The 21,440-nt window shown below is 39.8% G+C and overlaps 1 protein-coding gene across 8 annotated transcripts in view; it reads right to left on the reverse strand.

The window, feature by feature from the left end:
* Positions 1-12,098, reverse strand: part of PPM1B (protein phosphatase, Mg2+/Mn2+ dependent 1B) — a 92,326-nt gene extending 80,228 nt beyond the window's left edge. For 2 of the 8 annotated variants that reach the window (XM_008515175.2, XM_008515177.2), the window contains exon 1: positions 10,725-10,865. The gene's annotated coding sequence lies outside the window, so the exon portion shown is untranslated. Of the gene's footprint in view, positions 1-10,724; positions 11,149-11,534 lie in introns of those variants that run through there. The other 6 variants (XM_070572767.1, XM_070572768.1, XM_008515174.2 and 3 more) reach the window with 6 other exon arrangements.
* Between the last annotated feature and the right edge of the window lie 9,342 nt (positions 12,099-21,440).

Genomic DNA, 21,440 nt, shown 5'->3' on the forward strand with positions numbered 1-21,440 from the left:
TTTGATATTAAATATAAAATACATACCATATTTCAAAGATTTAATAGAAAAAATGCAAAAAACTCATTCATTTTTATTGTTTACTATTGAAATTATATTTTTGATGTACTAGATTAAATTATATATTAAAATTAACTTCACCTTTGCCTTTTTTGTTAATGTGGCTACTAGAAAAAAAATTTAAGTTACATGTATCACTGACATTATATAGGACAGCACTGATATTGATACAGAGCAACAGAAACTTTTCTATAGCACTGGTGGGAGTATAAATCGGTACAGGCACTTTGGAGAGAATTTTGGAAATATCTAGGTAGGCTGTAAGATGAGAATAGCCTACAATTCAGCAATTATACTCCTAAGTATGTGCTCTAGAGAAACTCTCACATATATATAACAAAAAGACATGTAAATTATGTTTTAGCACCACTGTTGACAACTACAAAAATCATCCAAATATTCATCCAAAAAGACTAGACAAAGTGTGTTATAATCATAAAATGGGATACCATGCAATACATATTCAATACTACCAAAAAAAGGACTAGAGCAACAAGGAAGAACTTTGCAAAAATGTTAAGTGAAAAAACCAAATTGTATAAAAAGACATTCCACACATCATGTACAAAAACTATAAAATCTCTTAAAACAGTACTATATGCTATTTAGACATAGATACATGGAGAGGATATATGTGAAGGTAGGCACAAAAATCAGGATAGTGGGAAAGAAAGGATGGCATCCAAGATTACAGAAGGGCTTCAAGTATACTGGTAATGTTCTATATTCTAAACTAAGCTGGGTAGTGGATACTGTGGTGTTCATTATTCTTTAAAACTCTTTTTACATCTGAAGTATTTCTATGTTTCTAACATATGATTTTGTACACCATGTACAGCACTCATTGGATATAATTTATGGTTTGGGAGATATAAGCAAAACTTCACAATTTTAACCACATTAAAAGCAGTTATACCTTGAATAACATCAAAATGCAGGAGAAACTACATATAAACATCAATTATGTAAACACCAATTTTACACCACTACCATCACTACAATAAGAAAAGGGAACAATACATACACCCTAGATCAGGGGTCAGCAAACTTTTTTTTTAAAGAACCAAAGAGTAAATATTTGGGACTTTGCAGGGCCATATGGTTTCTGTCACAACTACTCAACCCTGCCATAGTAGTGGGAAAGCAGCCATTGGACAATATGTAAACAAATGAGCATGGCTATGTTCCAATAAAACTTTATTTACAAAAACAGGCAGCAGATGAGGGTCTGATTCAGCCAGTGAGGGTCTGATGGCCCCTGCCAAGATCCATCTTTAAATAAGAAATCAGTAAATCCACTAAGTGAAAATCTCAAGGAGAAATGGATTTGCAGAGTAACAAAATATGCCATGAATTATTTGGGAAGCACAAAAGAGAAAATGTTCCTTATCCATGGAGACCTCTACTAATCACCACCTTAACCCAATGATCAAACTTAGCGCCACTAACAGTATGACAATCAGGCATTTTGGCCTCCTGGTGGGATGTAACATGAAGCAGCATCACCTATGAAGCATCCTAGCCTTTTTAACACAGTCTTTAGCTCTAACTTGGCTTAGAGAAGACAAAGGAATAAGTTTTAAAACTTATTAAAACAAAACCTCAAAGAAACAATCAGACAAATGCTGAATATGGAATATTTTACAAGATAATTGGGCTCTTTAAAAAGAGTCTTTTTTTTAAGTGAATGTTTAAACTGAAGAGAGAACTGAGACACACAGCAAACACAGTGTAATGCATGATCTGTCAGTGGACCCTGGTGTGGAGGGGAAAAGCTATAGAAGACATTTTTGACCCAACTAGGAAAACGTGTATATGGATTGGGGATTAGATGACTTTTGAGGATTAGATAATTGTGTTATGTATGATAACAACATTGTAGGCATAGAGGAAAACGTCCTTTTTTTGAGATTCATACTTAAGCATTTAGGGGTGAAGTGACATGATGCCTAAAATTTATTTTTAAACGATTCAGCAAAGATGATATAGACAAAGCAAATATGGCAAAATTATAAAACACTGTTGAATTTAGGTGGTGGGTATATAGGTACTCAGTACTGTTACAATGTTCTGTAGGATTAAAAATTTTCATAACAAAAAGACAAAAATGAAATATGAGATTATTTAGTCTATTAAACTTTACTCATCACTCTCCTCCACAAATATTAAATTAGTCTTAAGTCTCCCCAAAAGTTCTCAAGGTTACATATCAAAATTGACCCAAAAGAAACTCTCCTAAAGTTCACAACCCCTGATGTTTTTCCTAAGCATCTGATTTCTAAAAGTGAGAAGGCAAAAATTTACAAGATACCCTAAGTATACGGCCATTTAATTTTTAGACATTTTAGAAAGACTCAACATATAAAATATACCAGTAATTCCTTTACAGCATTTTTTTACCTTGTATAATTATTCATATACATGTTTTACTCCCTTCCTCCCCTCCCAAAGGGCACACTCGAATAATCTTCGTTTTCCAAAGTGCCTAATGCTGGCAGACAATATTATTTACTAAATAAAAATTGAACAGCAGAAAATCTGTGTTCATACCTTTAACAAGTTAAGCATCAAGTCCTTGAGAAGGAATGTAAACCTCTCTCCCCTCTTCCTACTCACTACTCTCCTCTCCCAAAAAGATATCGTTTCTATGGAAAAATTTATTCAGCAAATATTTATAGAATACAACATAGATGCACGGATAAATCAACATACCAAACTAACACAATTGTTGCCCTTATGTAGCTTCACTCTGGCAGAAAATGAGAAACTCAGAACAGAACCCTTTATTTCAAAATTGAAAGGACCTCAAGACAGCATTTGGTGCAGCCCTCTGCCTTAACTCAGGTAAAAAACATTACATTACAGATTAAGGTTACTAAATCCTAGAAAGAACAAGTAACTCACAAAGTCACAGAAGCATTAAAAGGCTCAATGGGAACCTCAAACAGGGTCTCCTGCCTCCTAGTTTAGGTACTCTTTCAACTTACCGTATATCACTTAGTAGTAGCAGTAAGAGTATTAGTAACAGTTAAAGCAAGAATAGGAGCAGCATTCAAATTTTAATGATTATAACGTGCCTCGCTCTATGGTAACAGCTTTACGTGGATTATCTCAATCCAACAATTTTACAAAATATATATCATCCTCACTTTACAAATGAGAAAACCGCAATATATATCCGAACAAAAAGAAAAGACCCACCCACATGAACTCCACTTTGTAGGGTGGTCATAAAATCTGAAAACATAGATATTATTTTAACATATTCTCTACTATAATATCAATAAACCATTTACTGTGTATGCATTTGTGTTTCCAGACCTGGTGTCCACCCTCAACTTAAATAAAAATCAAGTAAGCAAAGACAGAGGCAGAAAAAGCAACACAAACCAAAAGCACACGAGAATAGCAAGTAATGTGAACTGAAATAAAAACCAATCACTAAGAAAAAGACTCAAAATGTAGGATAAGAGCAATAATGGAAACTAAATCATCACTAATCCTTCCAAATGTCTACTTCCTCTACAAACTAGAGTTAGATTTCATAAAACAAAAACCAAAAACAGGAGAGTATAACTGAAAACTATTATGTATTAAGCTAAAGTTATCATTTCACTTTCACATTTTAATTCAAAACACCCCAGAACAATTGAATAGTAAGAAATTAATCTCAAGGGCGGGCCCAGTGGCCGAATGGTTGGGTTTGAGCGCTCCGCTTCAGCAGCCCAGGGTTTCACCAGTTTGGATCCTGGGTGCTTTGGATCCTGGGTGCAGACACGGCACTGCTCATCAGGCCATGCTGAGGCAGCATGCCACACGCCACAACTAGAAGGACCCACAACTAAAAAAATATGCAACTATGTAGTGGGGGGATCTGGGGAGAAAAAGCAGAGAAAAAAAAATTAAACTCAGTTTCCTTATATGGACCTACAACCACCAAAGCTTCAATAAAATTCTGAATTATATAAACAAAACCAGTTAGAAGAGATAATTTAAGAAATTAAGTAAGGTTGTTTTTAAATCTAAAATATAGGTACTCAAACATATCCAAATGAACAGCTTAATGAACCTGACCTGAATTACAGTACTAAATTTAATATATTCAAAAAGCTCAAGTTCTTTTGCACATCAGCATTTTGATAAAAGTGATAAATACAGTTACAAAAATATATTACAAGTGAAACTAGTCATTTGAAGACTTATTTGGGTGCTATAAATGAGGTCCCTTAGGTCATAAATGGAACTAGTGTTCCTTTTTATATTGGGGCACTGAAATAAACAAAGTTGATTTGCTTTAAAATAAAAAAAATCAGTCTCATTTCATTGCAGCAAGCAAGATCACATGAGACTGACTCAATGACTCACAAATGAAAGCAAAAGAGCATTATGCATTAAAATAAAAACAAAGATCAAAGATCTCCCATGCTTATCTTAAGTGTGCGATGTTTGTGTAATCTCAGGAAGAGATATCTTTACCAAACTGGATCATCACTAGGAAAGCTACGGAACAAAGAAAACTCAGCACCTGCTTCATATCTAAGTGCAATAGGACATCCTCATCCAGAAATTTACAATGCAGGAAAAACAAAGGCACAACTTCAAGGAATGTACCACAACTATGGAATTAAGGGAACAGTGACAAACACAGAGACCAATTCCAGCCCAACAAGCTGAGAGACAGATTGGCTCCATCAGCTATCTTCAACAGAAGTGTAAAATAACCAGAGAACAGAAGTAGCGGTCAAAATCCGTGACGTATATCCAGACACTACTGGCCAATCACTAGTCTTTCAGCTATACTCACAAAAGAACAGAACAGCAACAGGGTCTTTTCCAAACACAGATGACAACATATATTTTACAGGTACATTCCAAGTTATTTAAACCAAACTTGTTAAAAGTCCTGTTCACCCTGCTCCCATTATGCCATCTTTTCTCCCATTCTCCTGCTCAGGAAGTCATTTATCCAAGTTTGGACAGTAAATAGAAACAGCTGAAGCCCCCTGCTTCCCCCATGCCTAATGTAGGGATCTCTTTTCTATCTTTGGCTCACCTTTTAATCTCTGATACAACAATATTCCCCCCCTCCCTACTTCCTCTTTTCATATTCTAGTGTTTGTCCAGTTACAGAAAAATTGTTCTTTCCTCCCTCTTGTTAAAAATAGTAAAGCTCTGATCACAGCTTCTAAGCGTAGTGTAGAAAACACCATACATCCCAAATTTTCCACTCATAATTTAAGCCATCCACAAAGGGAGCACAGCTGTAACATAAACTGAGAAACACTGTTATCAGAATGTAAGATCGATGAGGGCATGGATTTTGTCTGTTTTGTTCAGTCTCCAGCCTGGAATAGCCTTGAAAAGTAGAAAGCTCTCAGTGAATGCAATGACCGGGGCGGGGGGGGGGGGGGGGGGGGTGAGAGAGGCGGTTCAGACTAAACAGTATTAAATTATACTGAATTCTTTTACTCCTCAGTGGGTTGATAGCCTAGAGTAAGTAAAAGTAACAGGAAGTCTTTCATATCTAAATCTGATCTCCCATACATTCTACCATTTAGAGTTGCTTTGAGTTAATTATTTCCCCTTTGTAAGGGACTAAGAAGAAGGGCCATCTGTATTCAATAGAAAATACCCGTTCATTAACTCAGAGTTGACTGCTTTAATCAGAAGGGGGAAAAAGAAAAACTCTTTGCCAACATAGGTTAAGCACCCATGAGTAATACGGACACCCCCAGATTCTCCTACTCATAAGAATATCTATTAACTATCTCTTTTCAATATTAGGAGCGCATTTATACACACCTACATCAAAAAAATAAAATGCAATTAGATTTAAGAATCAGTGACATTACGTTCAAGCTTTAAAGTGCTTTGAAATCCTTCAGAACTTCACAAATTACTCCATATACCCTTTATCAAATCTGCTTCTCAGGTATGCACTACCTAACAAACAAAATCTATTCACTGGGGTTTTTTCCTATATTACAAATTTTACTATACCTGATAACAGAACCACATTTTACAAGTTTTCCAGGAAGGAAAGGTTCTTCATGATTCTATCGTACAAATGCACTTTTCATTCACAACCTTTTGTGAAGCAGAGGACACTCTACGTGGACAATAAGCACACTAATACTTGAGACAGGTCTTATCCTTCCTATATCACTGCTAGTAACTGGTCCCACCTCTAAGCATAAGACAAGTTTCCTGTATTCAATAGAAGTCTTCCAATGTCTGTCCCTCTCTCCTCTAAATGTCACACCAACTTTTAGCAGATCTTCTTTTGGTTAAAAAAATACAAAACAAATTTTCCAAAAACTGTTGTTTCTAAACCTTAAGCTCTTTAATTTTCAAGAAACAAATCAATTTAAAGCCAACAAATATCTTGACATTTCAACATACTCCAAAAGAAAACTGAGTCCATTTTATTTTTAGCAAGTTAATATTAAACTATTTAGTAAGTCATAAAAGCTTTAATTGGTAAACTGTGTTTTAAATGTTACAAACCATGTTAAACGTCTAAATATATGAACAAGTTAAAATACTACAACTGATTGCTAAGCTACTGGATTCTTAAATAAGTTATTACAAAAGTTATCATTATAAAAGTCATATGTTATGCCAAAAAATTATTAGATATTGTAGATGTGGTTACAAGTTAGCTGGAGTAAGACAAAAAGAAAAAAATTTACTTGAAGAACTCCTTTGTGTCATGACTTACCACAATTCAGAGCAAAATGTTTACATCCGTTATTAACTTTAAATTGAAGGGGTGAAATAAAACACACTGAAATTTGAATGAAAACTTGAAAAAAAAAAGGTATGAGTTACCATATAGTATTTGTTTCCTAGATTGCTAGATGATACCAAAAAGTAAATCTCAAAATCTTTACAAAGTCTGAGAAGAGAAACTACAGTATATAAAACGATATTTTTTGAAAACTTCGTAACATTATCAAGAACTTAGTAAAGACTTTTTTTTTTTTGAGGAAGATTAGCCCTGAGCTAACTACTGCCAATCCTTCTCTTTTTGCTGAGGAAGCCTGGCCCTGAGCTAACATCCATGCCCATCTTCCTCTACTTTATATGTGGGACGCCTACCACAGCATGACGTGCCAAGTGGTGCCATGTCGACACCCGGGATCCGAACCAGTGAACCCCGGGCCACCAAGAAGCAGTGTGTGCGAACTTAACTGCTGCGCCACCGGGCAGGCCCAAAAGACTTCTTTTTATCATAACAGTGATTCAACTACCTGATCAAAAAAAAGTCTAAATGGTGGTCTTCTTTGGGGAGAGAGGGGGAATACAGACAAAATACTAAAAAGTATAACTCAAGTCAAATCTACAGAGGTTAAATCACATTAGAAACGTTTCACTTGAAAAAAGATTCCGAAATGGCTAATCAGATATTAGTATACTTAAATTAGTCTAAAAGACCAAAATTATTTTACTATAAATCAATGTTCTAATGTAAACAAGTATCATCAACAAAAATAAGGATAAAATAAAGACAGATTATGAAGCCCAAGTACCTTTTTCTTCACCTCTACTTGTTAGATCAACTGCTAGAAGCCGATGACAAGCTCTGTCATTTTACAGATTTTATGACAGTCAAGCAAAAACTACAAAAACCAATATTCCCCAAATCTACCCTATTTTACCTTCACTGTTTGAGTGCAGGATACTGAGATGGGAAGTAACCCAGATTATGTTTCCCCAGATTCACCCAGTTTGCAGGAATCTTATCTCATATCCCCAATTAATCATTCCTGTTAATCCACAATTCTGCTGATATGATATATAAGATACTTTCTACCATAAAATTTTAAAGCTGCTAATATAAATAGCAATATTCGGTTTCAATGCAAATTCTGAAATTCATTCACTAAGGAAAAAATAAGATTGAAGTACAATGTGAAAAACCACTGAAAAATGACCATATTCCCCAAAATACTCTTACCACTAGTCATAACTTTACATTTTAAGCTAAGTATTACTTGAATAAATTTTGCTATTAGAATTTTGGAATTAAAAAACAATTTAACTATTATAACTCTGACACTATCACTTGTTTCCCAACTAATTTTTGCTTAAAATCAGTGAACTGTGAAAGGCATATTTCACAGAAAAAGTAAAATACTATGTGTTACATTTTAATAAGGTAACTTTATTAATATCTTATGAAGGACCACTGTAGAGTCAGAATTATACTATTTTACCAATTTCTATGCTAGGTAATGTCACAAAATACTTTAAAATAGTTACATATAATATACAAGTACTCATATAACATACATAATATGTGTAACTAACACCAATGAATGTGGGGAAAAAAAATTCTCTCTCACTATCATGTGCAATAAAAGAAATGTTTCCCAACGCATTTACAAGGGCATGTTTGCAATCCTTCCATTATTGGCTCAGCCAGTTTTTTGCTAAGCTTTACCACGGCAAATTCCACTCTTTCAAGAGTGCCAAAAGACAGTCTATCAGCATCATATTTTAATTTAAAAGACTCGGTAAAAAATGTACGCTATAGGAAAATAAACTTTCAACAAGAGTCACTTTTTCTGACCTTGTCAACTTGTGAATCAGGTGTTCTTAGAAGCACAGCTATTTAGACACTACACCATTCCTTCAGATGATGTAATTACTGACATAAGATAGTACTTACCGACCTGACCATCAGACAAACTGAAAAGGCTTTCACCTATTCCTGGAGTCTTCATAAAAATCAGACAGCCAGGATAAGAAAACATGTTAAAAGCTCTGCTGGTCACTTCTAAGGGAATAATCACCACACGAACAAACCGAAAAGACAATGTACAAGAAACTGGGGAAGTCTTAACCAACACATACGAACGAGTGAATAAAAATACTACTCTATGCTGATAAGACAGCAACATAAAAAACTGCTCAGGCACGTGATAAGACTTTATGAGAGCAAAAACAAACGAAGAGGAGAAAACACAAACAACAACCATTAAAAAAAAAAAAAGACAAAGAAGACATTGAGAGAAGCAGCACAGTAAAAATCAAGATTATCCCTGAAAGAAAATCTGTTGACTAAAAAAAAATCTGTTCTAAATACTAAATTTTAAAAGTTCTATTGAAACAACACAGTGGCCATTTAGGAGACCTATAAAAAATATTTCTTCTAAAAACTACCATTTTAATACTATAACTTCAAATATATATATATTTTTAAAAGGCCTGTATAACTGGAAAAGACCATCATAATAATTAGAATAATCTGCCTATTTATTTAGAAATGCTCTATTTAAAAGTAGGCCAACAATAAGAACTTCGCCATTGCACAACAGGGAAAGTAAATGAAATAATGTCTGTGAACATTCAGTGTCCACAGCATGTTTCTCCATCTCCTAGAACACACCGACTTACACTGTCTACCCTCAACAATTTACCACTTCTACATCCATGCAGTAGCTCAAATGAGTTCCTGTGTTAATCTCACAATAAACCTCAGTAATTCTCACATCACAGGAGTTGTAAACGTTTAACAGAAAACGAATGTTTTTCCCAAAATAGCTACGTAACACTAAGACTACTCAAATTCCTAAATAATCCTTTTACAAGACTCCTGCCAACTTTATTTTGATACATTAAACATGTGGAGCCTATTTTAAAAGGTCTTTAACTGTGCCTTCATCAAAACAGCTTCCTAGTTGTTCTTATAATGTCTTTCTAAAGTTTTTTTTAAGCCAGCTTGAATACTGATGAATCTGGGCCGCTATCAAACGCTCAGGAAGTGTTTTTGCCAAATAAGATGGGCAAATGTTCTACATTTGCTAAATCTGACATTAGAGGTCATGCAACTGAAAATATGAAATAACTATATCCAATACTCATTGAGCCCTTCATTTTAAAAACTACTTCAGTGTTATTTTCACACTCTAAATTTAATAATACAATCTATTTTTTTTTTAAGAATGTTAGGCTCACTTAAACTATAAAAAACTGATCTGCCACATATAGCTGGTGTCTACTCTTAATGGGCCTCTGGTCGATTGGGGGTACTGACGATAGCAATTTCATTTAAGAACTTCACTGCTAAAAAGAATGACATCTGAAAAGGACTTCTGGGGAGGCAGGGAAGAGAAGCCCGGAGCCTGCTGAGAAGAGAGAAACGATTTAAACCCAGTGAGGAGGAAGGAGGTGGTGAGACGCACCGACAGAAGAGCGAGAAACAAGATTTAACAAGGAAGTGAAGTGGAGCGCAGAACAAGGCAGAAGCAGACGAGGAAACAAATAGGAAAAGGTAATGTTTTCAAGCAGGCATGCTCCAGAAAGCGAAGAGTTAAGGCCTGGGGTGGCCCCAGCGCCTTCGTGTGAAAGAGATGCTCGCAGACTGAAGCGGAGAACAGGGGTAAGCAGTTTACTTCCAGGCGTTGGAGCGCCCTACCATTCCCTGCCCCGAGCCTCTCCCAGCCTCGGCCGAACGTAGACGCGGCGGCTGGGGAAGGGGCCTACCCAGGAGCCAGGCCCGGCGCTCCGCTCCCCCGGGCTCCGCGGCAGAAGGAAAGAGGCGAGAATTAGGCAGGCAGAGTCCGCGGCCGCAGCGTGGCGGCACCCCGAAAGCGGCCCGGGGCCGCGGCGGTGCCCGCCAGCCGTTTCCCCTGCGGCGGGGCGCCGAGCGGCCTTACCTGGGGCGAGGGAGGGAGGCGAGGTCTAGAGCGTCCACTCGCGCCCGCCACAGAGCCCCCCTGCTGCACTCAGCCCAGGCTCCCAACGGAGGCGCGACCCTGCCTCAGCCGCCGCTTCCCCCTCGGGGTCTCGGCCACCGCCTCCGCCGCCTCCGGGGCTGTTTACACCGTCGGGCCCCGCACGCCGCCGCCGCCGCCTTCTCTCCACCCTAGCGCCGTTGCCGATTTGGCCGCCGCCACCTCCTCCGCCGCAGCCTTGTCTCTCTGGAGCATCTTCCAGCCACCGAACCCTGAGAAACAGAGACTCCAGCCGCGCCGGCAGGAAACTCCCCCGCAACAGCTAGGGGGACAAGGCGGTCAGAGCACCGGCGGCTTTTCCGCCATTGAGCAGCAGCCGCTCCGCTCCTTCTGCAACCCCCTCCCCGCACCCCGTCCTTCCCCGCCCATAGACGAGCCCAGCCCCCAGCTCCCACCCATTGGGACGCCGCGCGGCCTCTCGCTGTACCCGGTTTGCTGAGTGGCCCGTCAATCAACGCCTCCCCGCCCACCTCGGCCGCCCTGTCCCTCCGTACTTAGTTTTCCCCGCCCACAATGCCCCGCCTCTGAGTTCCTAATTTCCCATTGGGCATCAGTGACCACCTTCAATTGGCAAGGTCAACTATCCATCAAACACCGCCCACTGAGTAAGACCCAACCCTTCAGTACCATTTACTTCATTCAGCACCGCCTCTGCCATACCTCCCGGACGTAAGGGACCAACCCACCGTACCAGTCATAAGTAGAGACCGACGTCAATCAAATAACGCCCACCTGCGCTCCTCCTCGCAAAGCACGAACCCTAGAGATTCTCTTTTCTTATTGGTCCAAAGGGTGGCCCGAGCCCTCAGTCATTGGCTTCCTCTACCTGTCCGTCACTGAAGCAATTTCCAAGTCCGTCACACCGGCTTTTTTTAAATGAACGCGCAAAAGGCGGGGAAGTTTGTATCCGAAAAGTGATTGGCTAGTCTTCGAAACGGTCAAACCCAGGGCGTCTGTGCGGATCTTTCTCGTTCTGCGAGGACCGTGACCCTTTATTTTTGACCTCTAAGCCTGGCGTCAAACAAGCGCCATAAAGGAGCCAACGGGCTGTCCAGTTATAGGTTTGGAGGCCTAGTCCCACCCGGAATTGCAGGGGGTTGGCTGCTGAATGGCTAACAAAGTCCTGGTAGTCCTTCTATTGGAGGATATAAACGCCTCTCTTCTGCACGGAGACGGGAAAGGATGGCGCAGGCGAGGACAAGAAGCGGTCTGGGGAGAGGCGGTTGTTTTGCTTCAGCCTGAGGGTGGGGCGCACGCGGGAGAGGGAAACTCGGAGAGCAGGGCTCTGGGGGAGGTGTTGTGGGGAGGGGAAAAACCCGGATGTTCTCTAACAATGAAATCATCGCCGACCAATCAGAGCTGCTGCGCGGGATACCTGCCTGACCTGTCCCCAGAAGCGACGAGAATGAGTGAGTTAGCCGGGAAATTGAGGTGTCAGGAGAGGCCAGAAAGCGAGAAAACGAGACAGGCGATCCCTTTAGGAGGATTCTGTGCTGTTAGGGCTTATTTTTATTTCTTCTAGACCCGCACTGCCTGGCATTTAGCCCTTGACATTTCCATGTTTTGTTTCTCAGTCAACATTGATTTTAAAAACTCTCGGCCTAGTCTTTGACATTCACTCTTTCGTTCCACAGTTATTTAGCGCATGCGATTTGCCAGGCACTGTACATAGAGGTAGAGATTAAAAAATAAATTAAGCAATCGCAGTACAAGATGGTAGGTGCTATAATTGAAAGGTGCAAGGGGTGGTGGTGACATTAAGGATCATCCCTGTGGATAGGTTTACGGAGGAAGGCTTCACAAAGATACAGGATGAATCTAGAATGAATGAGTCGATAGGCAGGTGAGGGAAGTGGACATGATTCCTTCAGCAATCGAATTAGACTAAAAGGTGCTGGCAGGTAATTCCTCAAAAAAGAAATAAAACTAATGTGTTATGAAGGCAGACAATTTAAGCTAAGACCCAACAGAGTGTTATTGAGTTGAGGGGCTGTGGGTGTTTTGGGGACAAGGGCAAATTTAGGAATAGGAAAATTGCCCAGGCCCGTGATGAGGATGGCAGAAATAAAGACTTGATTGCAATTCAGATTTTTTTTATCTACTCAAGTTTTCATAAGAATAGTGTTTCTTGGGGCCAGGCCTTGGCAGACTGGTTAAATTCATGCCCGCCACTTCCGGGGCCCACGGTTTCGCTGGTTCGGATCCTGGGCGCAGACCTAGCACGGCTCATCAAGCCATGCTGAGGTGGCATCCCACCTAGAAGGATTAGAAGGACCTACAACTAGAATATACAACTGTGTACTGGGGGGCTTTGGGGGGAAGAAAAAAGGAATAAAGAAGATTGGCAACAGATGTTAGCTCAGGTGCCAATCTTAAAAAAAAAAAGTAGCGTTTCTCACCGCATGGTGGCTGGACCACCAGCATCAGAAGCACTTGGGGTGCAGATTCCTGGGTCCACTCACACCTGTAATATCGGGGAATCTTGGGAAAAGACTTAGAAAAGTGAATGTTAAAGTAATTTTCCAGGCGGTTTTTATGCACACCAATAATTGAGACCCTCCGGAATAGGTAACAGAGGGACCATAAACTAAAAAGAGTTTCCCCACTTCTGCCTGTTTTGAAGAAAAATAATAAAGAAGAAGTAGGCCTGTTTAGATTTTGTCTTTCCCTTGTCCCCTTTATTATCAGTATGGGATCATACAGTTCTCAGGAAATAGTTCTTAAATGACTTATAGAATACATTTCCTTAAATCACACTCCTTTGCCTGACACGCTGTATATAGGAAGAAGGGAGTCTGGAATCCCAGCTTCCAAAATAGGAAGCTAAAGATCATAAAAGTGGAGACATCTGGGGATACTTGTTTTGAGAATCCAAGCAACCTCAGAAGGGTATGGATCTTTCTTGGTCTGCTTGATTTCCTTCTCATTTTCCCTTGGTTGACCCCAAAACTAACACGAAGCACAATCGTTTAGGTGGGCAGATGATTGCATGTCATTCATTCTTTCAGTCACTAAAAATAAAGATATATTAAATACTGTTCTAAGTGCTGAGAATACAGCAGGGATCAAAACAGATATTGAGATTACCTTTGTTGTATGCTTTAGTCGATTAAAACACTAAACCATTTAAAAAGGTGCAACAAGATTCACAACTTCAAAAGGAAAATGGATGTGTACCATCCTAAACTTATAACGTATCATAGACATTGAGTACCATCATAGTGGGCTCTGCTACTAACCAGCTATGTGACTTGAGCTAGTAAGTATGCTCTGTGAGCCTTGGTTTGTTCTTCTATAAAATAAGAACCATAACATCTTCCAGAGCCAGATAAAGAGCTTTAGATGTTCTTAGTGTTGCAAAGCACTCCCCAATACATAATTTAAAAAGGAAACAGTACTAAGTGTGGTGTAGAAAAAAAGTTCTGATTTTTCCAATGTTGGCTACAATATTCTGATGTTCTTTTTTTTTTTTAAGATTTTTTTTTTTTTTCCTTTTTCTCCCCAAAGCCCCCCAGTGCATAGTTGTATATTCTTCGTTGTGGGTCCTTCTAGTTGTGGCATGTGGAACGCTGCCTCAGCGTGGTTTGATGAGCACTGCCATGTCTGCACCCAGGATCCAAACCAACGAAACACTGGGCTGCCTGCAGCGGAGCGCGCAAACTTAGCCACTCGGCCACGGGGCCAGCCCCTCTGATGTTCTTTTTCAAGTAGACATCAGATATCAATTTTCTCCAAACAAATTTGGATGCCCCAATTCTGCTGGTGCCCTAAGCCCACACTTGGTCATTGGTAATCTGGTGCTGCCTACGTTGCACAATTATTTCAAAGACTAAATGGGATGCGATATGTAATAGCACCTAATACAGTGCCTGTGACAGTTGAAGCAGAATATTTATAGGTCACATAGAAGAAATTTCATTTATTCTTTCAGCATATGTTTGTGCCTGTTATATGCACATCGCTGTACTCTCTCTGACAAGGAGCTTCAGTGTCAAACTTCAAGTAGTCTTATTTGAGAAGACTGATCTACTCCCTTCTTAATCTCTGGAAATGCTCCGCTAATAAAACTTTCTCCATTTAAAAAAAATTCACCTATTTCACTCTACAGATATTTATTAAGCATTTAGTGTGGGATGCATCAGGTACTAAGAGAATGATAGGCAATGCTGCCTTCAAAATTAATTAACTGTGATATGATACAATAAATATATGTTTGGTCTTCATCCCTGATTCCTGGCCCAGAGCTCCTAAAAACCTTGTGGTTTCCTCAGTGGTGGAGTGAGAGGAACATTTTTTGCTATTCATAATAAGCCCCTTTGAACCATACCTAAATTTATGCTAATGAGATATGGGGGCTGGTTGCCAGAGGAATCAGCCACATAAGGAAAAAGTTAGAACTTTCATCCCCACTTGCAACCTCTGGGGTGGGGGGAGGGGCTGGAAATGGACTTAATCAACAATGGCTAATGATTTAATCAATCATGCCTACATAACGAAGCCTCCATGAAAACTCTAAATGACTGGGTTTGGAGAGCTCCTGGGTTGGTGAACACATTGAGGTGCTGGAAGCATGATGAGCCTAGAGAAGGCATGGAAGCTCCCACTCCCCCATGGCTTGCCCTGTGTATCTCTTTTATTTGGCTGTTCCTGAGTTCTATCCTTTATAATAAACTGGTCGTAGCAAGTAAAGTGCTTTCCTGAGTTCTGTGAGCTCTTCTAGCAAATTATCAAACCTGAAGAGGGGGTTCTGGGAACCCCTCATTTATAGCTGGTTGGTCAGAAGAACGGGTCACAACCTGGGACTTGGGATTGGGCTCTAAAGTGGGGGGCAGTCTTGGGCTTGAGCCCTTAAACCTGTGGGAGCTGGGCTAACTCCAGGTAATTAGTGTTGGAATTGTTTAATGTGAGAAAAACAACTCACACATTTGGTGTCAGAAGTGTTGTCAGTAGAGCAGGAAACAGTTTTCCCTTTTATTGACCATTACTACTTTCTTAGCGATGTTCAACCCTGACTCTTATGAAGTCACAACATAGTTTCTGTTAAACATCTTTCTCAAACAGTTCCAGAGGAGGACTCCTTAGGAATGAGACCCTTTTATCCCAGGATATCTGGGGATTTAGCAAGAACTGGGCCACACATGCTAAAAATTATCTTAAAAATCCATAACAATTGCCCTCTGCTCCATATTTAATACTTATTTCAATATTAAAATATTGTTTAAAATTCTTTATCATCATGAGAGAAAAAGGCTTTTTTAAAAAGCCATGTCAGGTTAGTTAGAAATATGTTTGGCTACGACTAACAGAAAACCTAAACATTGGCTTAAATAACTGGAGGGTGTGGAGTGGCATTTTTTCACATAACAAGAAGTCTGGAGGCGAGCAGTGATGTCAGAGTCAGGTCTGCTACAATTATCTTGTTGCCCCAAGGTTGCAGGACGGTTACTGCAGCTTCAGATAAGATGTCCAAGTTGAAGGCAGTAGGGTGTGAGGAAAATCATATGACCACCCCAGCAGCAAGGGAGGGCAGAAAGTTAGGGAACTGTGATGTCCCGGGTTGCTCTGGGTAAAGTCTCAAACTTTACCAAGCATCAGAATCCCCTGGAGGGCTTGTTAAAACGTGGATTGCTGGGCCCCACCCCCAGAGTTTCTGATTCAGTAGGCCTCAGGTGGGACCCGAGAATTTGCATTTCTATCAAGTTCCCAGGTGATGCTCCTGCTGCTGGTCCAGGGACCACACTTTGAGAGCCACTGACTTAGGCTAATCATGATCCATTAATGGCATTGGCACACTGCTGCCCAGAAGCATGGCCACATTAGCATGTGTAAATATTTTACAGCTATATTTCTGGTTTATCTATCCACAGATGAAAATAAACTCAAGCAGAGACAAAACCAAGAAGACTTTGCAGACACCAGTAGGTCTTCAATGCACCCAGCTGTCTCTTCCCCAAGCTGTTAAAGACCGTAGGCTCTGAGACACTAGGGCTTTACAGCTTTCTAAATTCCATTAAAATCAAGTGGATTCAATGCCATGAAAAGTACTTTAACTGAAGTTTATCCTTAATGTCACATAACTCTCACATCTTGCATTAGTCAGAGTCCAGCAAGAAATGGATGGTGCTCTCAAATTAGGAATTTTGAGGTGTGTGTAATAAAGGGACTATTTCCAAAAGTTCAGGCAGGGTAGAGATAAATCATAAGGTCTAATCCCCTCAAGCTAGTAAGAGGGAGGCACCTTATCACCCCTATGCCTGAAGGGATGAGGGTAGGAAAGGCTTACAGAAGCCTGCAGATAGAGAGGGTTGTGTGCAGAAGGTCCCATGACAAGAACTTTTGACACTTGGTGAAGGACAAAGAGAGTCCTTTTCAACTAAGGAATGAATACCCCAACCTCACTCTCCTCCCTCCCTTTGATCTCCATCTGATTTTACCCATTGGACAAACCCAGCTTGAGCCTGTTGATATTATCCATACATGTCACAGAACAGGATGGAGAAAGGTGGAAGGACAGCTGGATGTTTGGAGGGACAACAAGAGATATCCAGCACGCACGTATTTGAATTTATATACAATTTATTTCTAGTTATAGAATTAGTTTTTTCTGAATTTAAAGAAAATTCAAATCATAAAACAAAGAAGAAAAATATTAGGAGAAATTTCTAAATCACCAGTTCTCGAAGTATGATCTGAGGACCCATGAGGGTCCACAATGTCAAAACTATTTTCACAATGATACTAAGACATTATTTGCCTATTTCACTCTCATTCTTTCTCAAGAATACAGTGGAGCTTTCCAGAGGTTATATATTATGTGCTATTGCAACATATTGAATGCAAAAGCAGATACAGATTCCAACTGTCTTCTATTAAGCCAGAGATTAAAGAGATTTGAGAAAATATAAGATACAATGTCTCTTTTCTCGCTAATATTTTTGTTGTTTTAGAAAATATAGTTATGTTTATTATTATTTTACAGTTATATAAAATTCTATATAAATAAAAAATGCTATCTATAGTTATATAAAATGCTATTTATGTGAACACATCATGGGTTTGAAATTTTTTATGAATTAATAAATATTTTTAAATTTCTCAATTTTAATTTCTGCTACAACAAATATTTATAGATATAACCCACACAAACAGAAGTTCCTTGGGCACTCGATAATTTGTAAGAGTGCAAAGGGATCCTGAGACCAAACTGATTGAGAACTGCTTTCAGTCATACTCCACCCAAGGCTGGCTCCAAAGGTAAACCACCTTCAGTCAGTTTCATGAGCCGGGGAAGAGGCAGATGGGAAGAAAAGGATGACTCAGGAGGGAAAACACCTGCCTCTCTTATCTCTACTCTCTCTTCTTCCCCTTCACCTCTTTTTAAGCCTTTTCTGATTTCCTCTGCCTATTGAATCCCTATAGCGCTTTGCAGCTCCAATCCTAGAGCATGCATCCTATTCTACCTCATATTTTAATTACTTAGTTAATTTATTGTTCCAACATTCTCCCTTCTTTGAAGGACATGTGTATGAGCACCTGTGTGCACACACAAGCACATACGGGCTCACACACACGGGATGAAAAGTTCTGAACCTGGGTCCACAGAGTCCAAGGGGAGTGAATTCACAAGTTTATGAACTTTGACAGGAAAAATATTACACATTTATTTTTACTAATCTCTAACTGAAATTTAGCATTTCTTCCTTATGCACGTAGACAGCAAACCACAGTGGCATGAGCGAGCAGTACCCGTGACTTTATCACCAACAGAAATTACTATTTTTATGTCACATTAGAGTTGTTGCTGATCTCTCGAAACCATTTACATTCATCACTATTTTGAAATTACAGGAAATATTAGGCTCACCACTGGATCTTGTTAGTTAAACGCTCATAAAGAAGCATATATATCACGAATTTGCTTGTTTTTTTAATAGTTTGATGACTATTTCAATATAATTGTTTTCCTTTGAAATCTTATGAACTTTATTTTATGTATTTAAAAATATTGTTATGAGAAGGAATGGACGGGATTCACCAAAGAGACTGAAAAAAAACAAGGTATAAGAGCTAATAGCCCCTACTGAGACAGGAATCTCCAGTTCAACAAGAACATTATTTCTCTTGTTGTGCATTGTACACGGGAGATGCTCCATAATATTTACTGAATTGAATATGAGGGATCTCAAGTAGTTCACTGGATGTTTTCTCTTTCCTCAGTGCCACCCCACCAAGGCTGGGCCAGCCCCCACCCTACTTCCTCCTGAGAGAGGAAGTTGATCAAACTATCATCATCCTGCATGCAATCCCCACGGCCCCGGAGGCCAAAGCTGGCTGCCTCAGAGCCAGATGCTCTGAGTCAAACTGATGCTGTGGAAAACTTTAATATCAGCTATTTATGTAAGCAGTTTAGCATTTATGACCAAATTCATTTACATTATTCATTTGTTTTGTTATGTTTTGTTTTCTTTTTACAAGAAATTATACATTTCTGCCAACTCTTCATCTTTTTTTATTGCTGAGGAAGATTGGCCCTGAGCTAACATCTGTGCCAATCTTACTCCATTTTGTATGTGGGCCACTGCCACAGCATAGCTTAAGGAGCAGTGCTAGGTCCGCACCCATGATCTGAACCTGCAAACCCCAGGCCAGCAAAGCAGAGTGCATGAACTTAACTGCTATACCACCGGGCTGGCCCCTCAACTCCTCATTTTTTGCTTCTTAGTAGCATTGCCATTTGTTTATGCAATATGGTGGTTTGCTCATGCTTCAAAAACCTAAAGGAAACATTGTGCTACTTTTCCCTCATTTTCCTTCCACATCTGCAACAACTCCTTTCCTGCTTACTTGTCTGAAAGCTCTTTTTCTCCTGCTATTGAAACTGGGCATGAGTGCTGATCTTACGAATCTAAGCTGACTTTCAGGATGAAGCAGACATTAAGGAGATGACCATAGGAGTAAAGCCACAGGTTGATTACTTTAAGAATAAGCATGTAGGGATATAGTTGTAAGAAAACTCTCAAATGAAAAATTCATAGTGTAAGAGACATGGAGGACTTGAGTGCTATTAGTGTACAAGGTTTCATCATAGGCTCACATTTAATGTTCTTTAGATAAAGGCCTTGTGTTTCTGGCAAATAGCAGAGACGCAGCAGTTAGATAACTGGTCTAGAGGCGAGTACCTTATCAGGACCTGGCTGCAGAAAGATTGGAGATCAGGGTTGAGAAATTCAGGCTCTGAGGCCACACAGAAATGGTGAGGGGGGAAGAAGCCAGAGACACCCAACAAAACAGCCAGAGCAGACCAGCAGTAGAAATGGCTGGAAACTGAAGCAGTGAAAAGCCTAACTCGGCTTCTTATATTCTCCCTCCCTGAGAACAGAACTTGTCTCTAAGTATGGGAAGGAGTTCAAACCTTAGACAAGAGTTAAGGGACCACAGCTGCAGAGGGGTTGGGAAGCAGGAACAGGAAGCCCCGTCATAGTGAGAGAGAGCTTCCAAGCCTCCGTGGTTGGGTTTTTTGTTTTATTTTTTCAAAAAACTTTATTGGGGAAATTTTCAGATAAACAATAATAGTAATATTATATAATGAACCTCATATACCTATCACACAGCATAAATCATATTTATTTTTAACATTTTACCATATTGCTTCAACCATCCTGCTCATCAATTTTTTTTACGTTTCCTTTTATAGCCCTCTGATTTCTATAGCATCTTCCTCAGAAATGTGCTCCATTCTCATGACCCCAACTACTGCCTCAGTGCATCTGAGACTGAAGTGGAGAGCACCACCCCATCCTGTGATGTATACTCAGCTCCTACTGGATTTGTGCATTTCAGAGTCCCATGGCACTTCAGTCTGTGGCAGACACTATTGGTTCCTTCCCAGCAGCCTCCCCACCTCGATCTTGTGTCTTGCTATAGAACCTCACTTAGTTGGTGTGTGTGTGTTGGGGGGTGACTTAGCTACTCTCCAGCCCCAGAGATTAATCTTGATTAGTCTGAACTATCCATGACAATTTCATTCCCCCTTTTGGGTGATTGGTTTAAATGTACATATGGTATAAATCAGGCTAATGACACTTGAGGGGTAATACGCAGGAAATAGGGGATTCTAAAGAGTCTTCCTTACTCTTATAAAGGAACATGAGAAAGGTATCCTCTTCCTTTCTTGGAGCCAGACTGCCTGCAGTTGTATCTCAGTGATGCCACTGACTAGCCAGGTGACTCTGGGCAAGTTACTAAACTTTCCTGTCCCACAGTTCTCTTATCTGTAAAATGGGGATGATAGAACCAACTCATAGTATTGTTTTAAGGAGCAAAGGAATTAATATATGTAAAGTGCTTAGAACAGTGTCTGGCCTGTCAAAAGTGCTATGTAGGGCCTGGCTCTCTGGCCGAGTAGTTGAGTTTGAGCTCTCCACTTCCGTGGCCCAGGGCTAGGCCAGTTGGATCTAGTACTGCTTACCAAGCTGTGCTGAGGTGGCATCCCACATAGCAGAATCAGAAGGACCTACGACTAGAATATACAACTATATACTGGGGGGCTTGGGGAGAAGAAGAATAAGAAAAAAAAAAGAAGATTGGCAACAGGTGTTAGCTCAGATGCCAATCTTTAAAAAAAAAGTGCTATGTAAA

This window comes from Equus przewalskii, chromosome 14, assembly GCF_037783145.1.
Source record: "Equus przewalskii isolate Varuska chromosome 14, EquPr2, whole genome shotgun sequence".
NCBI lineage: Eukaryota > Metazoa > Chordata > Mammalia > Perissodactyla > Equidae > Equus > Equus przewalskii.